The sequence below is a fragment of the Temnothorax americanus genome, unplaced genomic scaffold, assembly GCF_048541705.1.
Source record: "Temnothorax americanus isolate GAGA-0224 unplaced genomic scaffold, ASM4854170v1 Scaffold29, whole genome shotgun sequence".
Taxonomy (NCBI): domain Eukaryota; kingdom Metazoa; phylum Arthropoda; class Insecta; order Hymenoptera; family Formicidae; genus Temnothorax; species Temnothorax americanus.
The window spans coordinates 1,418,503-1,436,351 of NW_027509432.1; the positions used below are offsets into that span (position 1 = coordinate 1,418,503).

The following is a 17,849-nucleotide window of genomic DNA, read 5'->3' on the forward strand; positions in this document are numbered from 1 at the left end:
GGCTTGGACTTTCGTAGCTTTCGGCGTTCGCGTGCACACGTGCGCGCACACACGTATATATATATACGCACGAGCGTATGCACTTTGGAGAACGGTGATACATCGGAGCACTTGTGTGCGCCGGTGTCGCGTCGTGCCGCTTCATCGTCGTCGTCGTCGTCGGCGTCGTTCAACGTCGTCGACGACGTCCGGATGATAGTGATGGTAACCGGTCGCGATGGTGTGACGGGCGAGCTTGGAGGAAGGCCATGGTGTTGGTTAGCGTGGCGATGGCCGCTGGTAGTGGTGCGCCTAGTTGCATCGTCGACAGTAGTATTAGTAGTAGAGTAGTAGATAGTAGTGGTGCCGACGACGAGACGACGATGACGAGACGGTGGTGGTAGTGGTGGTAGCTGGTAGCGGTGGTGGCGATGGTGGTGGCGCGGTGGTGATGGTGGTGGTAGTGCCGGGTGGTGGTGGTGGATACCGAAGATGATGGTGGGGTGGTCGGATGGCGGCGCTCCCAGCGCGCAAGCCGTGCCGTCCGACGCGGATGCAGTTACGGGAGCGCAGCGCGACCCAACGCAACTCGACTTAACGTCGCATATCCGGAGCCGGATCAAACGTCGAGGCCTGGGCAAGTGGAGTGCGTGTGCGTGTGTCCGTCGTCTCGTCTCCCTCTCGCCCGTGTTTAACGCGCGAGTACCGGGAGCAGGGGGAGAGTGACGCGAGGGGTGGACTGAGAGAGTGCAGGGAGTGAAGGAAAGAGGGAGAGACGCGGTGCGGAAGGAAGGAAGGAAAGAAGGAAAGAAATCCGGAAGGAGAAACGGAGGCTCTTGGTCCGCCTTGGTAGATAGAGCGAGAGAGACAGAGAGAGAGACGGAGAATGATCGTGAAGGGTTGAGAGGGCCGCGAAGTGAAAAAAAAGAGAGAGAGAGAGATATCCCATCCCGCCGATCGAGACGCGAATCGTTGTCGCCGCTGCCGCCGCCGTCGTTGTTGTTATTGTTGTTGTTGTTGTTGTGCACGCGCGCCGGATTCGATTCGGATCGCCGATTGTAATGAAATAGTCGTCGATCGCGAGTTCGTCGTCGATCTTCATTGGCCGCCTCGTCGATCGCTACCGGACCCGTTCGCGATAAGGTGGACGAGGTGAAAAAGCCACGAGCGACGAGAGATCGACCGGGTGGAATCGGCGAGCGAGAGGAAAGATTCGCCGCTGTTGTCTCGTTGTTTTAATCGTGGTGGTATATCCGCGATAACGGCGTTATCGCGTCACGATCGCGAGGGGTTCGAGACAGAGGGAGGAGAACGCCGGTGATCCGCGAGAACCGTGTAGACACGTCGCAGCGAAACGGAACTGGAGCAACAGGCTCCTTCCAGAGAGCGGGTGAGAGAAAGAGAGAGTGAGAGAGGTTTGCGAGGAGGGGGTAGACGGGGGTGCATCGGTGCATCCGTCGATCGGTGCGCCCGCGCGCCCGCGTGTCATCAGCCCGTACGACGTGGCTCTCGTTTCGCGGTCGCCCGTACTTCGTTTTCGCGAGTGTCACATCCGGAGAAGGAGTCGGCGCGGAGTTAGGAAGACCTCGGAACTAGGATTCTCGGTAGGACGGAGGAAGGATGTCGTCGGTGAAGCGCGCCGATCGCGGAGACCGGCTGCTCGACGTGTCGGCGAGCCGCCGCGAGAAGCTCTGAAGAAGCGGTACACGCGTGAAGAGAAAGAAGACGAAGAAGATTCTTCCTGCCGCGAGAGTGAGTAGTCGTCGTTTCATTCGCGAATCGGAGGAGGAAAAGCGAGCGAGAGGAGAGAAAGAGAGAAGAGAAATGAAAACGAGAAAACGCGCTCCGAAATACGGCGATTTTCTACGAGCACGCGGCAATTAGAGATACGCGAAACAGAGTGATGGAGTACCGGTGGAAAAACGAAAGAGCGATGTGCATGTGCATGTGCATGTATGTAGCTCGTGTCGAGTGACAAGGAGTGTCCTCCGATGCGCGCGCGCGAGCGCGCGAGTGCGCGAGTGCGCCTTCGCGTTCGCGCGTGTGCGTCAAAGGAGAATGTGCACGTGTCATCGTGTGTGCCTCTAGGTGCGCGAGGAAAGGAAACGATAGAGGAAGAGAGAGAGAGAGACAAAGAGGGAGAGAGATAGGAGATGAGACGACGAGAGGAGAGAAGAGTTATAAAAGAGGGGCCGATCGACGGTCCTCCCGCGCGAGGCCGTACTACCGTCGGTTCTCTTTATAGACACCAAAATGGCCGAAAAGATAGTATACGCTCGCAAGCGCGAGCGTATCCTTTTCGAGCGCATTTGAGTCGCGCGGACAACGATGATCGTGAAACAGATGTATCTTCGTCAGATGGGGAGGGATTCAGACTCGGCACGGCAATTGCTCTGAGACGCCTCCACCGTCATTTTTGTTATCGCTGTTTTGTCTACGATCATCTACCCTGCGATGACTTCTTTCTCTCCCTCTCTCCCTCTCTCCCTCTCTCTCTCTTTTTCTCTCTCTCTCTCTCCCTCTCGCTCGCTCTCTTTCTTTCTCTCCCTAGCGACGAATTGACCCCGTTACGACCGCCACAAGCGAGTTATTTCGCACGCCGTTTCTGTCTCTCGATGTCACACGAGTTTTCTCATTGCCGATGTGGGGGCGATGTCGGCCGATGCGTTTCTGAGAAATTAGCCGGTTGAAGTGCTCAAAACGTTTATTTTCCTGGATATACTCTTTTAGCCCTCCCTTACTGATTCGAGATAATTATACGAAACCTGAACTATTTTTCTACTTCTATTTTAATCTTATCTGAACAATTCAGTAGCGCAATAAGCGGTTTCCGTTTTAGCTGTGAAATTTAACCTGTTGATAAAACTTTCTGTATATCTTCACTCAATTATCATCTATTTATAGAACAAGTCAAATAATTTACTTTTTGCAGTTGTTTGTCAGGGTTGCGTGACCAAATAAAGGAAGCTTGAAATTCAGAAAGAAAGCTAATTAAAAAGAGAAAGAGAGAAGAAAAATGTATAAGGATTTACAAGATAACTTAGAAAGATATATAAATTCCGAAAAATTATGAGAATAACTCGTGAAAAGATCGGAACGAAAGTAAAATAAGCAGATTCAAATCAGAATGCAAGGAAATAAAACGAGTGGACTGTCCGTGTGATATAACTGAAAACTGCCCTGTTTGTTTATATTGTGTTATATAAATTTTATATTTTACAAACTTTGTAATCAACTTGTTATCGATATACGAAGAAATCTTCCTATATTTCTTGATTTTCTCTGTTTTTCAAATATTAATTATGACAGTACGTGTTCTCATAGTAATCGCGATAAATCGTTGTGTGAAGCAGTGGTTAAACGAGTGACGTAGAAGTGAGCCGCGTTATCATCAAGAGAGAAGCGTAAAATAATTTTTCTTTTCGTCGGAATAATTATCGCTACATCTTTCTCGCGTACTACACATACGTACTAATTTCTCGACAATTATACATATAAACGCACGACAGCTAAAATTTTCGTCGGTACACACTGTCTGCGTAATATCGAATCATAATTTCGCCTCGATAGAAAAGCACCGTTGTAATTATTAATCCGCGAGTTGTTTCACGCGAGCGAATTTGATCCAGATCGATTCCAATCGCGCCATTGTGTCGGATAACGTTTACCAAGGTTCTTTTGTGCTGGTGAGTTGAAAAACACACGTTGCTCTGGTGGCGGGGCGCCGTTCTCCCTTAAAATCAATGCGAATCTGTAATGATTTACGCTTTGAGGAATGGAAACATCAAACATTTCTGATTTTATTTGTCATTCGCTTCAGATAGGCATACGATTACTCAAAGTGCAGCGAGATCGAAGACAATTCAATGTGAGAAATTAATCGTTGACGAACATTTAGACAAAATAATAATTGAAGCTAGCGAGCATAACGCATTATTCTTTAAAAATTTCATCAAAAATTGTCAAGTGATATTAACAAGTGTATTGGTACGTGTCAAATTAGTCCAAAAAGGTTTGCACGAAAAATATTTGCGCATAAAATAATTCCGATTCAAAAATTGTCGTATTTGTAGTGCGACCTGGTATTATTTATGTCTATAATATACGATATTATTGTGAAAGAAAGATGCGTGACAAAATCGACGGATATAGCTGATCCGCGATCGAGTAAAAATTATACGGCTTAAACGGGCGTCGAAGGATGCGAGCGAAGCTTATATGCAACGCGTCGCGTCGCGCGCGTCTGTCAGTTTTATCGAGCGAAGCCGGTCGTCACGTGCGTTCCGCACGGAAACCTGTCGCTCCGACAAGTCGGAGAGACCGGAACCTCGTTGTCTCCGACGTTGTTACCGACGTGCATGGACGACGGCATGGACGTCCGAAAGCTGAAAACGCCCGAGATTCGAATGCGCGTACAGCCGAGGCGCAAATCGAAATTCTTTCGTCCCATGTCGGATCCCGGCTCCGGCGCGCGATGTCGTTCCGTTCGAAAATTCTGCCAATAAATTTCGACCACTACTTTTTGATATTTCCCGACATATCCGAACGCGGTCGGGTTGGGATGATCCGCGAAATCCCAGGGACGACGTTACGTGCAAATATTTCCTCTTCGTCAAAAACGATTTTAATTCTCTCCCGATTTAAGTTTGACATTTTTCGTCCTCAATCTTTTCGTAGCTCTTCTTAAATGTCAATCTATGATCATCTGGATTCTTAAGTGCAATATAATCATTTACATTTATAAATTTTTTGTATATATATTATATATTTTGTTTGCGATTTTTAAGAGCTGGCTCTCTTGAATAACGTCAAACGACTTTAAATTTGCACGTTGGGAGATCCGGTGTGTGCAATTTTCGTCCGCCTTGCAATACGAAAGCGGCAAAGAACGCTCACAGGCCTGCCGGAAGGGCGGGAACGCAGCCGGCGTGCGGCGCGGCGGCGGATACTCCTCAGAATGCAATTTTCTTCCGATAACAGAGGCGCGATCTATCGAGTAAACAGATTCCTGGATGTTTACGTTCTACGAACCAATTACACTATGCCCAGTCGAGCGATGCTTAGCGCTTGGTTCGCGGGGTAATTAGAACGTGCATGTCGCAAAAAGAACGCACAGGCTGTGTGCGAGGCTAATTCGATGGAAATGCGTGTAAACTGGCGTAAACTAGCCTCGCCTGACGCTCCTTTTTGTTTTCTCGATCGAACCCAATATTTTTCAAGCGAAAACCCCGCCGCCGAGATCTCGTTCCCGATTCCTGATCGCCGGCACCACCGCGTTTCCGGTTTATACCCCGGCGAAAGCGCGACACATATCAGAATCGCGCGAGTTGCGCACAATTGTTGTATTGAGGTTATATATTGTTATTATATAATATCCTTTGTTATACAATATTATGAAATAATTGTAATAACTGGTCTATACGTGTGTCGTGAGAGATCACCTCGCTATTTCCGTCCGTTCCGCGATATAATTTTAGGAAAGAAAAAATAGTCGATTATTACATGCACAAAAATTATAGATCATTTAGATCCTATGAATAGGCTGTTTGGTGTCGCGAGCAAGAGTCCGTTAAAACAACATAATTGCATCACTTGAGCGACACAACGGCGAACTGCAACGTGTCGGAAAAAGAAGATGTAAGCGTAAGACGGAAACTTTATTAACGACGCAGTAGAGTCAGTAGACGGTGCAGTAGAGACACGTGCGTCATGATTTATCGACAAAGAGATGCAAAACAATTGCTCCTCACGTCATATCGATTTTTAAAACGGAGCGAGCCACTCGTTCGAGTTGCTGCCTCCCAAAGTCCGGCGCAAAGTTTAGGCGGCATCTCGTCACCGCGATTTCTTTGTCATTATCCTCGGGAAGTTCGACTCATCGAAGTGACTCACGCAGCCGTGCGCGCACGCGTGCGAGCGTGGCCTCGCGAATTTTCTCGGCCGTGGCGATAAATCGCGTATCGTTGCCTCGGAAGTGCCTCGCGGCCGAGCGTTTAACGGCGCGTTAAGCACGGACGTTTATTGACGTAATAATTTAGCGAAATTAATCTATGCGCGCGGCGAAAGATCGGTCGTATCGGCTTAAATTGCGACAACACGCGCCGGATCCGTGCGATATCGGCAAACAGTCGCGGTGGACATCGCCATTTTCGTACGTGGCCGCGCGTGCTTCCATCAGTCCGAGGAATTATCACGAATGCGGTGGTGCCCGCCACCTCGTGCGCGCCATCCTCTCCCTTTTCATACAAGCCGCACGGGAATGATCGCCGCTGTTTCCCTTATCTGTGAATTTTGTCATTGTAATTAATTGAAAATTGATACTTCCGGAAAATTTAATCCAGTACCATTTTCTACGACTTTTTAATTGCATATGCCGTTCGATATTTTGCTCAGTTTTATAATTAGTTGCGTTACTTTAAGCCGAACTCGGATATGTTTAACAAGATGTTATAAAATATTTTGTAAGTAAACATGAATTTTTAAGAAGAAATTAATTTTAATCCTGTTCCTCTCTCGCCTTTTTTTCTATTTTGTATACAGGAAAGAGCTTTTCGTCTTAGAATATAGAATGTAGAAAGCCACTATCCATTAGTTAACTTGGGGGGTGGGGGAGGGCTTTGTTCTCACGAAAATCACGCGCGATCCCGCTGCTATTAGAAAATTTTCAAGACTCGCGGTAAGCGTCGCCCGCGCCTCTCAGGATACTTTATAACGCGCAGATAGCGATCAAGGCGGTATTAAAACGACGGTAATCAGCTCGACCTAGCGCAATTCTCGCGCGATTATCTCAGCGCGCGATCGGGAAAAAGCGCGATTACCTTCGACGTTTTCGAATCGCCTCGGCTCTCCGTTCGGTTGCAACATCTATTCTCGCGGTCGCCGCGGTCTGAAATTGATCGCGCCTCTCTTTCTCCCTCGCCGCGAAATGTCAAGGCGAGAGGACTCGCGCGGCTCGAGCGCGTGCGCGCGCGCGAGCGCGAGCCGTGCCCGATTTCCCGAAATCAAGCGGCGATTTTCGCGCCGCGTCGTCGTCACGTATAATGTCGAGTTGTGACGTGAAAAAATTCACATCGTCCTGCTCGTTAAATTATCGTCATCTATCTTTGCTCCTTTCCGCTCTCGACTTTGAACCCTCTCTCGCGGCGATCATCCGTCGCGTAACGCTTGACAGGCCAATATTATGCAAGAATTTGAAAGCCTGCTTTAAAAGTATTTAAGTGATAACATGTACGTGCACAATGTGTATTATGAATTTATAGTATTATTTCACATTTCTCTCATAAGAGATACGTATACTTACCTGTATTTGCTCATATTCGTCTATTATTTAGTTTGATAAAAGTGATTTTTTTAATGCACTCGAGGGAATTTATTTAATATTTTATTTTCAAAATAAATAATTTTCTCGACAAAAAAAAGTCACTGCTATATATATTAATTATAAAATTTTTGCAAGAGTAGAAAGATATAGTAATATATTCTGATTTTGTATTTTTTGTCTTAAAATCTTTTTTTTAAATAACAGCAGGATTTTCAATCTGCACGCGTGTCTACCTAATTTTAATTTATATGTATAGTGCAATATTTCTAATAAATTTAGTCCTAAAATATGCATAATATTTATATTTCTCTTTTTTCCGACGCGATGACACTTTTAATCGGACATGGACCGGAAATGCAATTTATAAAGTCCGGGCACGTTTTATCGACAGGCGTTTTCAATCGCGAATCGGTTCAACTATCGGTAAACTATGTTTCCGGTAGTTTTCGAAAATTTCGTGCACGTCGAAAGCATTTTTACAAGTCGCTTTCGATGCGGCGCGCGCCAACTAGGAAGGGAGTTGGGCCCTCTTTTTCGATTGCGACGAATTATATGCGCTTTTATCCAGATATTTTTGTATATCACGATCGAAATGCAGTCCCGAGAGAGCGCAAGTACGCCCGAAGGTGAATAATAATCGTCGCGTGCGAAAATCGCCGACGGTACAAAAGATCGAAAATGACATCGTGTTGCGCGATGATGCCACAGCGAAACTATCCCCGGCGATTATTATATACCTGTCGAGTAGCAGCGGATTTATACGGGGCGCTTATTTTGAAAATGACGTAGGTCAGGTATCAGCAAAATGGCCGAGCAGCAAGACGGCGAATACAAATCGGCGTCCGGTGTACCTGTTTCAGCATGATTTTCGAACACCGTTTTATGTCGCGCGCGCAAACGACGATTATTCATATGATCCGTTGTCATCTTGGCGCGGCCATATACTCATATGTTAATGAGCGATGCGAAATTCTCGACGTGCGTTACCACTGGCCGATGCGGCGTGCCGCGCGTCCGTGCGCAGCATCCTTAAATCTCTGGGCGAGCAAAAGCTTGCGGCGCAATTGAAAACCTTGCCCTGACCGCGTTGTAGCTCTATAAATAGTAGACACCGAATGCGATTCGCAAATGCTAAACTGCGAAACTATACCCTATAAGGCGAATTTAAAACGTCATTTGTTTTACATAGGAAAATATATATATTCTTCTTTTTTAATACATTAAAAACTTGCAATATATATAATTAATCTTTTAACATCTCTTTTTTTCTCTCTTTGTCTATGTTTGATAACTTTTTTACTTTAGGGTTTTATTCGATTTAATGACGGATAAGCTGGGCTATGATTTTGGAAACAGTGATATTGAATTACTTCGCGCCAAGAGGCGATATGTTGGCACGTGCAATGTCACACTCGGTGCACGTGTTCACAGTTAGGTCATTCAGAAATCCCTAAAGTCATCGAGATTAATTTTGAGACTCGCACTTTTTCGTAGCAAAGATCGTCCATCGCGGCTTTCCGCTTTAGAAAGCTGAAATTTGCCGTATTCAGTAGGTTAAAATAGAAAATTCAGTGTGACCTCGATTTAAAACTTCGCGTGCAACAGCGACGTACTGGAGTACTTAGACATTAACCAAGTCCGAGAAAAGTGTTCTTTTTTCTTATTATGTGTATTAGAATAAAAAAGAATTGAAAGTACTAAAAATTGTCCGACGAAAGGGTCTTTCATTATCTCTCTGTACGATTCTGTCGTTTACAACATTGCAATTTGTGTATTAGTTTTCTACACATACAAATATTGAATTACGAAGAGAAAATTAAATTAATTCAAATTAGCATTTATGAGGAGATGAGTAAATCTCATGGCCGGTAAGCCCCGCGGATTGATTTGAACGCCCGTGCGCGAGCAGCAGCGGTGCGAAAGAGCCAACAGAATTTTCCGACCGCGCGTTAATGAACTTTATGAGCGATACATTTTGCCGATTTTGAAAAAGTGATGGAAAAGCTGGGCGTCGGTAATCGGGACGAAAAACCGGGGGAATGGCTCGTTCTCATGAAATGAAAAAAAAATGGCCGCTGTAGCCCGCGGTCGTAATGGACCTCGATGAAGTTTACTATGACGCGGGCACATGCGGGCGCAGTTATCGCGAAAACGGCGCGCGATGCCGGTGAAAAAAAGATCATCGAAAATGAAGTAACGGGATATGTGGTGAATTACCACGAGAGACCGGAAAAGTCAATTTGTTGCGTTGTTTCGTCGCCGTTATTAAACGTTACGTTTACAAACTTTTCGAATAGCTTGGCACTGATGTGACCGTGGAATTATACTTTTCAAGTCGTTTGCTTCTTGCAGCTTTTGTTTCTTTCAACTATTATCCGCCGCGCTTAGTCTTTGACCACGCGCTTCACCGCGAAGAACGTAAGCTGTTTACGTCAATTTCTCTCGCAGTAAGATTACGTAATCTTTTTTGCTCAAAAAGTTCAGGTTTTCCTGGTTTTGCGTTCTTCGTGTAGCGAAATATTTTATTGCGTATGTAATTATGACACAGCGTGATAACGCTGAATAGTTCTATGTGCGATCATTTAACCTCTCGAATACTAATAAATATTTTAACGTGTGATGTGATAAACGCATCATTATCAAAAGCAATGTCGACGCGATATCGAAAGCGAGAGTTTTATTGCGTTTGTCCGCGTTGCGGAAGAAAAAGAAACAACCGACAGAGAGAAGTCCCGAGAATAATTGCTGTCGTTAACAGGCAGCGCACAGCAGCAGGCGCTAAACACCGTAATACGAAATAATAACAGACTTTTAAAAAGACATTTAGAACGTCGTTAAGTTCCGGCGTCGATAGAGTAACGGCATTAGGTAAGCGACCGTTGCGCGCATTAATTCGCGAGTGTTGCGGCGTGTAATCGATATCGTCGCGTTTTTGAAATAATAATAATCGAGTCGTTATCGGCGCGCGTAATGGAGCTTTTTCGCATTAATGTTTCGCGACAACAGAACCCCGGGCCCGGGCCGGGCCGGGTGAGGAGCGGGTCGCCCTTTTCGGATTATTTGCGCGCCGCCGTGATATTTCATGGAATAATACGCGGCGCGGCCGCGAAAATGCACGTGAAAAATTAACACGGTCAATTTGCCGCGGGCGGGCGTCCGATAGCAGCGGTGGCGGCGAGTTCTGTTACGCTTCGTCACATAAATTCGGCCGCGGTACTATAGTCAATATTTAATTCCAGCAATGAAATGCCGAGATGCACTGTGCGCAAAAAAAAAGCGTTTCCGCGTCGCGTCGCGGCCGGGCAAACGTGACGCGTAACCGCCGTTAATGCCGCGCGCAGCCCCAGCATTGCTGCGGTGGGATTACATCTATAGTTTTCCGTAATGCAACGAATTGGTGCGCGGCACTTGACTCGCGCCGATTCTAAAACGCGACGCGACAAAAATGGAGCGTGCGCGCGCGCGCGTGGTGGAGCAAACGCGCGGTGTGTGCTAGATTTTTCGCACTTTGCGACAAACAACGTGTACGGTTGCCTGGCGCGGTGGAAAAGAGAAAAACCACGAGGGTACGTCTGTTACCGCGGCGTTTAAGCTCGAACCTTTAGTTTCTAAGCCCGGCGAGCAACAGGTTGCGCCATTGTGGCGACTTGAAAACTCCGCTTACGCGGATACTTTCAAAATCCTTCTCTTTTCGCGCGCGCGCGCTCACGAGCATATTCTTTCTCTCGTCCCTCTCTTCCCGCGCGTTCTGTGTGTACAATTATTCTTTATTGTTCCGCTCTGCAGCGCCGCCGTCGCCGTCGTCGTCGCCGCTTTGAAACTTTCCGTTGCACTTGAGACGCCGGCCGAAGAATTTCTATATTGCGTAAAGGCTTCTCAATCGGAATGAACGCTTGGCGTAACTCTCGCGCCCATCTTTCTCCGGAGAACGTAATCTAGACCTTTAACAATCGCGTTCCCGCTCATGCGAGCGGAATCTCGTCGCCGGGAGCGCGAGTTTTCTTTGCCGCGCTCGCGAAAGATTTTACGAGCTTTATTTTCGAACGATCTTGTATTTTTCTTCGACGCGAACTTTTAAAACGTACATAAGACTTTTCCGAATTTTAATTCTGTTTATGTAGGAACAGCTGTAGCTGCGGTAGAGCTGTGTGTTTGCGTCTTACAATTAGATCTATAAATCGGTTGCAAAAGTATAGGGAAAATGCGAGAAATTCCCGTTAATAGAAAAGAAATAAAGTTTTCCTTCTAGTTGATATAGCATACAGCGATATATAGCAAATGGCAAAGTGGAAGTGAAATGGGGGATAGAAATGATTCGCGTGAAACTGTTCCGGGAGTAGCCTGTTTAGGAAAGAAATAAGAAATAATCGAGCGTGAAAAATAAAGCTAGAAGGGCGTTGTAGAATTTATTTAGAAAGGAAGAGAATTTGCGGACGGAAATGTGAGTGAATCAACGAGAGGAGCATCGCGCGTGCGCTCAGCGTCTCCGTCCGTGAGACGCGCGGCGTCTGCCGCGGGTTTCGCGCACGTGGACGCGACGAGGGTTTACAAACGCGATGATATTCGAAATAAGACGGCCGCGGCGAGGAAGGACCGCGTGTGAACCATGGGCGAGGCGAGGAAAGAGAGGAGGGCCTTGTCCTCGAGCGGGCACGCCGGTAACGCGCGATGTTAGCAAAATGGCCGTCGAATTTAGACTTACGTAACAATTCCTCGCGTGCGTTCCGCGTCCCGAACACGAGCCGGTTTCTTTCTTTTTTTTTTTTCACCCAGCTGTCGAATGTCATGGAGGGGCTTCCGCACGGAACGTGTATAAAGAGACGCGTATGATGAACGCTTCTTAGAGGCTCTCACTGATTGTCAGTATGGACGCCGCGGCGCCGTAAACGCTTAAAAGTTTCGTTAGAACTTCACGCGAGAACGAAATTCTTTTACCAGGGTTTCGGACTAAACACTGCGTTTTTGCCAAAATTTTTCACGATTTTGTTTCTTTCGTTAATTGTTTGTAAATGGATAAAAACGAAAGAGGATCATTGTCCGGTTGAATGCATGGAGGTTAAAACATGCGTAATGTATACGCATAATATTGTTATATATAATATATTGGATGGTTAAATATATGTATTATATGTCACATTTTATTTAAAACAATTCTCGTTTTTCGTGCACAGTATTTGCGGAAAAAAATTCAATAATATGTATATAATATGCATAGAAAGGTGTATAAGGTCGTATACGTAATTGTTAAGGCTAAAAATATTTGAAAGATGAAAGCTTACAATTGTCTCTCGCAAATGACATCATGCATACCTTCATTAAAAAAAGATTATTGCTAATTTTGCGCCGGTCACGTTCAAATTTCGTTTTGTAATGGCTCACTGATAAAGCAATCATTTTCATTGTTAATGCAATCGCACCGTCAAACGTGAAGCGATACTGTGTTATCGCGTTAATTATTATTCTCACAAAGTATTTTCATTTTGTCGATATAATTATTGGCCCTGAAATGTTTTTAACCAAACCATATCAACAGCAAATAAAAACCAATAATGCTCCAATAGGCTTTGTCTGTGTTTTAAAAAAATGCGGGCTTTATATTTCGTAAATTATGTTAACAACATTACATATTGCCTAATTTTTATTTTTATGTTTTTCTCAGATTTCCGATATAATAATCTGGTGATAATCTGGTTTAAAAAATATAATTTTGATTATATTTTATAAATACTTTATCTTGACAAAATAATGCACGCAAGTCGAGTTTTAAAACTCATTAAAAGAGACGCGATGCAATACTACTATATGTTCAAATTTATGTTAAAAAATCAGATTTATATCGCTTTTGAGACAAGTAGCTCGTGCAAGTTGCGTGTAATAGATGTCATTTCAAAAGAGACGGCACTTTCACTTGAATTTACTATGTTTGAAAATTTGATTTGTACCGCCCTCAAAATAAGCATCTCCCGTGTAAGTTGCACAACGGATGTTACATACATTGACAGTTTCCTGTCGTGAAAGCTGGCGGTTCGCAAAGTATAACGATTGTTTAAATGACGTGTAGAAAACCTCAAATCAACGTCCATCTAAGTCAACCGTGATACAATATCAATGCCTCTTAAGAGATCTAAAGAGATCCAATCTTGGCCGACATTGTTCGGCCAAGTCAGTTACCGTCTTAATTAATTACGTTAAAGTAAGTAAGTAAGTATTGACGACTTATACTTGAGTGACTTAAGAATTCTCCGAAATCTTTCAATCGATACTGAGGAGTAACGATTATCCGTATAACGTTTTTGTTCTTATTTCAGTCTCTTTGCACTTCCTTGTTTTCACGAGCTAGCTTGTCTAGCGTTATTTCGTATGTGTTATCGCGCCGCGATATCGATCCATCGCTTGCGTCAAGACGATCGATTAAATACCGGACCGGTGAAATATCATACGTCTACGGGTAACGCTCGATAAGTCCGATGCTTATTTGACATCTTGTGTTACGAGATCATCGTGTAATTTTATTCGCGAAATACGAGGGCAAGCTGTGGAGTCGCATACTGTACATGAGTGATACATCGTACAATTAGGCGATACGGAATAGCGGTCAGGTCGATATTGATAGCAAATTGACCGATAGATTTAGACTTACGTAACTAAATACATGCCTATACGTCGTGTCCTCGATTGAAAGTCTTCTTGGGAATATTTTCGACCTCTTCCATACATATGACGATAGATATAGCTTAGTGAGTATTTAATAAGGACAAGAAGGAAAAATTAGAGGTATCTTACTTTTATTAAGTTCTCGAGTAGATTTAAATTCTGTTTAGCAGTTTCATCTTTTTAGATTTATGAATCACAAATACTTTTAAACATCTGATACGAATAATAATCACTATTATTATTTAATATAATCTCATTATTTTTTTGCAAAAGACAGTCGGAATAACAGTATGCAAACGCGGTTAACAAGTTAATCAAATATCTATTTTAATACTGGACAGCGCATAATGCTCGACAATCGACAACGTAATCGTATAATATACAATAATCGGGCGTAGAAAGAAACAGAATGTAATGAGCCCGTAGAGTAATATAAGAACCGCTATCGAACGGATGTCGATCTTGATCTCGGCGCGAAGGTGAAGAGGGACGCAGTAGCGCGGTCATTATATACCGGACTGAATAAAGATTCGCCATGCCTAGTACCGAGATACGTTACTCGAGCCGCGCGGTCGAGGTCGACGGAGATCAAAAGAAGGCCCGTGTAATAATCGCCCGTGGCAAAAAGCGCAACGTTTCCAAGGGAGGATATTATGTCTAATGACGGGGAAAAAAGACGATGCGACTGGTAGGAATAGAAGACAGGCGCGCCATTAGATGCGACAGGACACGCATCTTACGACTGCATTTCTCTCTCTCTCTCTCTCTCTCTCTCTCTCTCTCTCTCTCTCTCTCTCTCTCTCTCTCTCTCTCTCTCTCTCTCTCTCTCTCTCTCTCTCTCTCTCTCTCTCTCTCTCTCCCTCCCTCCCTCCCTCCCTCCCTCCCTCTTTTTTTTCTTGTTTTTGTTTTCTTCGCCGCTTTCATTCGCGTGGCCGACGAACGCGGCCGGAAAAGGAAGGAGGTGCAAAAATCGCGACTCGCGCACCTTGCGCGCATTCCGCGGAGGAGCGGCGCTCGATCGGATCAACGACAACGACGCGGCCGGCGCTTCGCGAGAAATGGACCGCTGTTAAAAAGCGCGACCGGCCGCTTTACGTGACAGAATTCAATGCATCTCTGTGACTCGTTACTCCCGCGCGTGTGCATGTACGTCGCCCTTTCACCGCGAAACCTATGCCGGGTTGACCAAGTCCGACGTATCCGCGCAGTAATCCGAACCATCGATGGAATTTACATTCGGCCTATCGAGTGAATTACGAAGCGGGCGTAACGACACAATTGCATTACGATTATTGCACGATATTGACATTAAATTCACGTTAGTGTCGATCGCCATTTCTGCGGATGCGAACGATTAAACGTGATGGTTTTGAGAAGTATCGTTCCTAAGAAGTATTTCTTAGGAACTAATATATATTTTCTCTTAAGAGAAATGTTTTCTAATATGTATACAAATTTTTTTTATTTAGTTTCACTTTTTTATCTATGTGTAATATTGGCGATCTAATATTTATGTCGTGCATCTATGCGTATATAAGTTTATATTCCTATAAATCATAAATTTTATATAGTGAATCCAGAATCGATAATACGGTAATATATGTATGATTAACGTTCACTGAAATGCTTCCACGAGATGCCATAATCAAACGCTTTTCGGAAACTTTCTAAAATTTACTTGTGCGCGTTATAGACTCACTTTGTAGACTTATTAAACGCACTTAGGCTCTATTTTAAACGAAACCCGCAAACAAGCGAGATTTCCCCGCGGGCGACCGTGAGGAGGAAAAAAGGTCGAAGCGGAATCGATCTGCAATGCGGTGACATCGTAGATCGTTCTCGGAGCCGCTCTCTAGAACAGCTAATGGACCAAGACTCAATATTGATAATGGCGAAAATCAGGCCAATAAGCGCTCGTGGTATACTACTCGCTCGAGGCTATAGCATCCGCGTTTGCCTGACATTACGATGTAGATTTAGTAGTTCGCGCGATTGACCGATGACTTCTCAGATTTCTTGTATCGCGCTGGCAAAAGTCCGATACAGACCTTCTACGGAATTGTCGAAACGGCTATAGTTTGCACATTATTTAAAACATTTGTCGTCAAACTGAATATTTATGTCGATCTTATGTATTAAAACGAACTGTGGTCTAAAAACGGTTTTATGGAGACGAGATAGAGAATTTAAATATGATTATGATATTCAGAAATTGCCCCATGAAAAATAAAACCTTTATTGTGCACATCTTTATTTAAAAAAAAGCAAAGAAAAAGAAAGTGAGAGAAGTGAAAGAAGAAATTCTTCTTATAAAGATATCGAAAGATTTCGTCATCCGTTCGAAAATCTGCGTTTAATCCTTGAAAACACCACGTAGAGGAAAAATTTGTCATGGTTGGTCAATTAAAATTTTATGATCGTGCTAATATGTCTGCAATGTCTTCTATAAAAAAATTTAATATATAGGTCGGAAATTAGTATCGGTATAAATCAGCCGTAAAATTGAAAGAAATTAGCAGTGAAACGATCAGGGGCGCCGATAAAAAAATACACAGTGCGAATTTCAACGTATATACTTTTCGCGTATGCCGGCTGCGCCGGACAATTTTCTGCATATTTCGCTCTCCCCATGACCGCTGTATGTTTCTTGCCACACACTATTTGCTGCTGGCTGTCATTAAGATCTTATCACATCGGTGATGTAAGCGCCAGCCTGAAAAGCGACACTGTGGGGACTCGGTATTCCACCAATTTCGCTATTTCTTGCCCATTTGATTCGCTTTCATTGCCGCGCGATCGTACGGGCGAGCCGCGCGCGGGAATCCGACATTGTTGCGACACGCGTATATCCACGCGCGACCTCCGTCGCCGGCACGTTTTGCGTAGAATTAGTTTCGCAACTGCCTGTAATGCCTTCGTAATTCGTCGGTTATACACGACTAGCGGATAGCGCCAAATTGCCTTTGAAAATTTGACTTGCTTATCTCCCGTTGCCGCGGCGGTAATTGACTTCTCCCCTTCATATGCGAAAAAAATTGGCCAATTTTATCCATGGCATTCTCAAATTTTTCTTTCAAGTCTTCTCCGATTGCAAAAATTTTTTGTTTGCAATACAAAAACTCGTATTGTATTGCAATTAAATGCTTTATTATTATTTTTATTTCATCTATTATTATTTTGTTATTTCTTAGGATTTCTTTCATCGTTATAATTTTTCGACAAAAAGACGCGTGTTAACATTTTCGCTTAAAAATCCGAGACACGTAGAGCTATTTTGAAATCGTTGAAAGAATCAGTTTTTCTTACCAAGTCTTTCCGAGCGTGGACTAGAAAAAGAAAGAGACGATGTATTGTCGAAATTAATCTCTTCGCGTGGAGCTTCGCCCTCGAATGCTCGACGCTTCCTCGAGATTCCTACAAAATCTTCGCATTATTGTCGCGGCATCCGTTACTTTTACTGCGTATCGCAAGCCCGTCGCTCTAAACTTCGGACGTGTTCTTGTGCCGGTCTAAGGTCGACAATAAAGCGTTTATGTAAAGCAGGCTGTATTCCGCGGTCGTCGTCGAGATGGAAACGAAGAAAAGGCTAAAGCGGTCACTAAATTGATCCTGACGGAAACTATGATCATTTACTCAATGTTGTTTCATGCGCGCGCGTACAGGCGCAACACGTACAGCGCGGCGGTATTGCTGGACATGTTAAAAATCACGCTGGAACTGATCAATCGTCACGACAGATGTCACAGAACAAAATTTACACGACAAGAAGAACTGACGTCAAACAGCGTGCAATAATCGTCAGTTACCACGCTTGCCGAAGTAGTAAAGTTAATGTTATTGGTACTCTCAAATTAGATACGATTAAATCGAAAAATTTTTGAAACGTTCAAAATGC

At 44.4% G+C, this 17,849-nt stretch overlaps 2 protein-coding genes across 5 annotated transcripts in view; one reads left to right on the forward strand and one right to left on the reverse strand.

Annotated features, from left to right (window-relative positions):
- Positions 1-17,849, reverse strand: part of LOC143899987 (uncharacterized) — a 236,175-nt gene that overhangs the window by 158,148 nt on the left and 60,178 nt on the right. The gene's annotated exons all lie outside the window — the stretch shown is intronic.
- Eip93f (Ecdysone-induced protein 93F) overlaps positions 1-17,849 on the forward strand; it is a 137,967-nt gene that overhangs the window by 27,959 nt on the left and 92,159 nt on the right. For 3 of the 4 annotated variants that reach the window (XM_077410783.1, XM_077410781.1, XM_077410784.1), the window contains exon 1: positions 671-1,731. The exons of the other annotated variant lie outside the window; for it this stretch is intronic. The gene's annotated coding sequence lies outside the window, so the exon portion shown is untranslated. Of the gene's footprint in view, positions 1-670; positions 1,732-17,849 lie in introns of those variants that run through there. 4 annotated transcript variants of the gene reach the window in all.